The following is a 6,241-nucleotide window of genomic DNA, read 5'->3' as shown; positions in this document are numbered from 1 at the left end:
TTCTGGAAAATTCAAAGACGATTAAGTTGTAGCCTCCTGGCAAAGACAAGTTTTGACCTAAATTCTCCTGGTACTTTATGGAGTTCATCATGCAATGTATCCTAAAAAATGCTCTCAGGGCCTTCGGAAGTAAAACAGCCCCACAATATCGTAGATCCAATACCATATTTTAGAGATTAGGTTATTTTCTGCTTTACCATTGCTCTTATGCCAAACCCACCACCATATTTAAGTTTTAATGACATTTTGCAAACTCTGATTTAGTGAGAGCAGGAACTTTCTTCTGGCCAACCATCTAAATAACATTTTTGGCAAGGGTATGGCGTCTAATAGGAGTTTTGGAGACTTGGTGATCCCAAAATGTAAACAACTTCTGCATCTCACCAACTGTGATCGATAGAGATTTTTTTGCCACTTGAACCAATCCCTGTTTGTGAGGGCAAAATGCACTTGTCCTCTTCCAGACAGGTTCCGCACAGCTCCATTTGTTTTCCATTTCTTAATTATTCACCTAACAGTGGAAATGAAAAATAAATAATCTTTCTCATTTAATTCATGTGTTCTCTGGACTTTCCCATGTTGAGGGATGACTATCAGAGTCTCATATTTACAGTATACACTTGAGAAACACAATTTCATGGATGATAATTCCAGAATTCCCAGAGACTCAGATTAACTCAGAAGTGAAATCAATGAATCGGAATGTACACCAATTACATTTTGTTCATAGAGGTGCTAATTATTCTAGCATGCATTTTTCCTTAAAAAAAATTGTTCTGGATGACAACTGATTTTTAACAACTTTGTTGATGACGAGGACCACGCGCAATCTCCTACATGGTGAGTAGAGTCTATGGAGATTATACACATGCCTTTTTTAATGGGTAACTGGTTTTTGCCAATCTCACATCTAGTTGTGGTCGAAGCTATGCAGATCTTCTCAGCCCCTTCTCGAAATGTATGTGCTTTCTCAAAATCCACCTGTGTTCACTTGACAGATGTGTTTGCCATTGCTAAACAATTGCATGTAAATAAATATGATTGGTAGACCTACTGATCAATCATATGTCTGCTTTTTGGTGCAATGTTGATGATCTACAAACATCCATAGAGACTTACCTAGTGTCAACTGGGAATGAGACAAAACTTCCTTGATTAAACCTAGGGACATCAGGGGATCATTTTGTGATTTCATGGGGATGTCTGGGGATGATTTGTTTGTTAAGTGAGATCTCTATTTGCTTTTACCCTATTAGGCTTCTCTATTACAACGTATGCCTACATTGTCAATAGTGCAAGAGCAAACAAATGGTTTCATTTTAGCTGGTTAAAGACAAGGCAAGTTTGATCACATTGTTGCCTGATTTTTGTTACATGGTTTGTATATGTAATACTTTAGGGAATATGACGGGGATGAACATCCCAATTTGCTGCAGGTGCTCTTTGAAGACGTGTTGATGAGGGGAATCAAATTGCATAATAGACATTGAAGAAACCTGTGTTGTCCTTTGAGAACCCCTGGTTGCTGAGTCTTTTAATTAGGATGTGTTGATGTCTGCCAAATACATGAAACAGCACACCATTTTTTTTTTAAGATCGTTGTCTAAAGCAGATTATGTTGTTTAGTTTAATGAAGCCTGACCGCATAGCAGACAAAACCATTTCACACTCAAGATGGTGGGTTGACTATTTGTTGACCAGGCATTTAGACAGAGCAAGATTAAAGAAAGTTTAGCTTGCCTACCACTTTTAAAAAAAGAATGATGGCAGCAGATTTCCAATCATGTGCAATTACCAATGTTTGGAATGAGAGGTATAACAAGTAAATGATTGGACAGACATTACAAAGTTAGAGACCCTCAGATACAATTCCACATTGCCAAGCCCAGGTTTGGTGGGCAGATATTCCCGTGACAATGACATGTTAGGCAATGATATAATGTGAAAGAACAAAATAAAAACCTTTTATATTATAGGACCATGGTACACCTGATTCCTTGATTGCATAACTAAGCACACAACTAAGCACTCAGTTTACATTGCCTCCAATAAGTACAAAAGAGGAGTTTACCCAAGCTGCTAATACAAATATCTTCTTTGGAGTATTGCATTGAATTGAGGACATTGATCAGCATACAGGCTTTTTCAGAAGGTCATAAGAAGTGTAGTGTTGGATAAGTGCCAATTGAAACAACATCTGCTATATTACACACTGACCAATCTCCCTGGCTGGTCCCCAGCACAGAACAGAGGACCATGTGTGGGTTGGTTATTTTCTCCTCAAACACAGCAGGGACAACAGAGCTCTTGAGTCTTTACTCCCCACACAATTATGGGGATAAGTCACATTCTGTCCTCTTACTGCTGTGACATTTTGCAACCAAATGAATGTTTTTTGTTATGGTAATTTTGTTATTATGGAAGGGATATTCAGAAACATGTAATGCCTCACGTGTCGCATACTTTCTCTTTTACTGTAGCCGATAATTTTCTACTACTGTGGAGCGACTACACGTTGTCTTTGACTGGTTACACAATTTTGCATTAAAATCAAGTGCTGTGCCACTTGCAAACTGCCCTCGTGTTTTAGGGCTTGCAGTCCATTTAGGTCTGTTCACATGTTCTGTTGTGTATGGACACATGCTTAACAAAACAACGTGAGTACGGCTTTTTGAGATAATTTTTGTTCCCGTAACGACACAACCAAGTACAAAATGGTGAAAAGAATATTAGCCAACACGTTGAAAGGAGAAAAACGAATAACAACACATTTGGGACATTGTGGTGCTGAGTGGATCTGTCAGCAGTAAAGCAACATGCATGAAACTGACCACTCAGGAAACATTTCCAATCATAGTCATTTTCTTCACTTTATTAGACATAGAGCACTTTTAGTGTCTTCTTCTTTTTACTGTAATATGCATAACATTCTGGGTAAAGCCAACTACAGTTTTTCCCAAAAGCAAAATAGGAAAAGCCAAGAGTTGATCACATAAAGATTTACAATCAGTGAATGTTACCACCGCTCTCCCTGTTAATGGTTGATTATCCAAATTATTTGTTGTCTTATTAAATAAACAGTTATGTTCCCAATTTCTTAATTACTTCTCTCTCACACACACACTCCATCCATTACTCTCTCTTTGTTCAACTTCCTCCTGTGTTGGCCTCTTTGTCCAGCTCGGAGCTTGTTAAAAAGACCCAGTGTATATGATGAAATAGGACAGAAAGTGTTTACTCCGGAAGTCACTTTTGTTCAGGTTATGAAAGCCTGACTAAAGACCCCTTCAACCATACAACTGCACTTTGAAACAGGACTGGGTGAAGGTTACATAAATTAGAACAACACCATGTTTACCTGTTTCCCAAGCATCCCAGTAAACTCCTTAAAGAACAGGTTCAAAAGAGGATAGCCCTTTTTGGTTCCATTTGTTATATTTCTCTATAGAAAATGTTCTAATTTGAACAAAAATGATTCTACCTGGAGCCAAAAGGATTCTTTAAAAGGTTATTCTATAGCGGCAACCAAATGACCCTCTAGGTGCTTTCTGAGTGTTCCAACCTTAGTGTTTCATCCAACTACCGGAATTGAGACACTGAATATTCAGTGGCTTGATTGGCATCTTCAGGCAATTTCCTCTTGAGGAGCTGCCAGAACAACAAGACTTGGAAAGTGCCAGAATTACGGAAACACAGCTGGCATGCAAGGCAATGAAGAACAAGAAAATGAGTGTGAGGACTCTACACTGTTGCTTGGAGAAATGTTCAATAGCTTCCTTGTTTAGCAGTGTCTTGCTGGTAATCACAGATTGCCACATTTGGCAACATATAACCGAGTTACAAATGTTAGTATAATTTTTGTGATGATCCATACTACATAAATATTAACTGACACATGAGTGTATTTGTTGTAATGATCCCCACTGTATGCATATCAACTGACATGCACAGCATTTATAAGCATGTCCATGGCACTGATTATCCTAGACCCCTATTCATTACTCTCATCTGCAACAGTGTTGCAGAACAGTGGGTGGTAGGTGAAAATTAGAAAGGTCCAATGATCTCTCACGCACACACACACACACATACACTCTTTTACATATCCACACGTACAAACACTCAAACTATCAAAAGGCTCTTTGACCTCTGCATATTCCTTCATCACCTAGCAGTACTCAGAACAGGGTGCACCTCACTCTGACCCCCTGTCAATCTCCCACCTCTCTCCACTCTCTGTCGCCCCAAAACACTCTCACTACATTCATTAAGAATGCACTGCTGATTAGAACACTGCCACAGAGAGAGGCGGAGAGGGAGAGCACCATTCACTCAGGTTTCAATGGAGATGACGTAAATCCCTGACCTGTTTAGTAGCCCAAACCCTGGGCCTGCTCTCTCGCACCAACATTCTCCTTACAAAGCTTGACCTCGCTGGCAGGTGGACAGACAAATCAGCTTTGTGGGCTGGAAACCTTGTGGACTCGATTGGACCAGGCCTAATATTCCTATCTGACTGTCACCTCTCAGCCAGTGGTGCAAATACTTTCAAACAAATAAAATATTGTAGATCCAGGGGCGTTAGGCTCTCAGGTGGATACATAGGTCGTAGGATCTGATCTGCCATAGACTCTCAGGTGGATACAGGGGTCGTGGACTCTCAGGTGGATACAGGGGTCGTGGACTCTCAGGTGGATACAGGGGTCGTGGACTCTCAGGTGGATACAGGGGTCGTGGACTCTCAGGTGGATACAGGGGTCGTGGACTCTCAGGTGGATACAGGGGTCGTGGACTCTCAGGTGGATACAGGGGGTGTAGACTCTCAGGTGGATACAGGGGGTGTAGACTCTCAGGTGGATACAGGGGGTGTAGACTCTCAGGTGGATACAGGGGGTGTAGACTCTCAGGTGGATACAGGGGGTGTAGACTCTCAGGTGGATACAGGGGGTGTAGACTCAGGTGGATACAGGGGGTGTAGACTCTCAGGTGGATACAGGGTTCGTAAAGTCTCAGGTGGATACAGGGGGTGTAGACTCTCAGGTGGATACAGGGTTCGTAAAGTCTCAGATGGATACAGGGTTCGTAAAGTCTCAGGTGGATACAGGGTTCGTAAAGTCTCAGGTGGATACAGGGTTCGTAAAGTCTCAGGTTGATACAGGGTTCGTAAAGTCTCAGGTGGATACAGGGTTCGTAAAGTCTCAGGTTGATACAGGGTTCGTAAAGTCTCAGGTGGATAGGCTCTGAGCCATCATAGTCTCTGAGGTGGAAACAGGGTAAAAGTTTGTGAGTATGTGAAACTGCCAACAATGTTGTACCTACATGTCCCTACTGTTTTATATCATTACTCAAATCCAAAACATAAACATGGTAGTGGTGGTAGTATAAATTTATAGCATACCAACATCAATTCACAGTTTCGCATTTATATCTTCATTTAATCTGTTGCATTGGATGCGTTACCAGAATATTGTTATCTGACCATCTAACTAAGGCTATCCAACGTTGGTTGATGTTTTTGTCTCTGAAATACACATGGCCATGTATTTCTAAGCTATAGTCATGCATTTCTTTTGATGGATAGTTCCTTGCATTGTATGTATGCAGAGTTACAGGGCAAACCACTAAAATTGTGTATAAACATGTCTTGAATCATATAAACAAGCTTATATACACAGTAAATTCATGAGATCCTGAAAGGCTTTTACTTTTTGGGCCTTTTCAGACAATTCCAATTACAAGTTTTAGATGGAAGAGAAAATCCACTGTAAGACCATGAGTTGGGCTGAAAAGGTTTAGTCATAATGCCCCATGTATGTTTAAGTAGAGCAACTAGTTCTGTAGTAGTCATCACATTGTTATTATTCATTAAGGCCACATAGGAGGTATTGAATGTAGAAACGCAGCCTACTTAGTACATACTGATGACAAATTAAAGGGAAAACCTAAAGAAATCAAGGGTTTGTGTACTGTAACCCTACCATACAGATGTACTGAATGATACAATTAACATCCCATTAAGCTCAGTGCTGTTGAATTACCATATCCTTTGAATGAATGGTGTTCCATCACTCTCAGGTGGATACAGGGTTCGTAAAGTCTCAGGTGGATACAGGGTTCGTAAAGTCTCAGGTGGATAGGCTCTGAACCATCATAGTCTCTGAGGTGGAAACAGGGAAAAAGTTTGTGAGTATGTGAAACTGCCAACAATGTTGTACCTACATGTCCCTACTGTTTTATATCA

Source organism: Esox lucius, chromosome 17 (assembly GCF_011004845.1).
Source record: "Esox lucius isolate fEsoLuc1 chromosome 17, fEsoLuc1.pri, whole genome shotgun sequence".
Taxonomy (NCBI): Eukaryota; Metazoa; Chordata; class Actinopteri; order Esociformes; family Esocidae; genus Esox; species Esox lucius.
The sequence above is the reverse complement of the archived record's forward strand: the minus strand, read 5'-3'. Positions refer to the sequence as shown.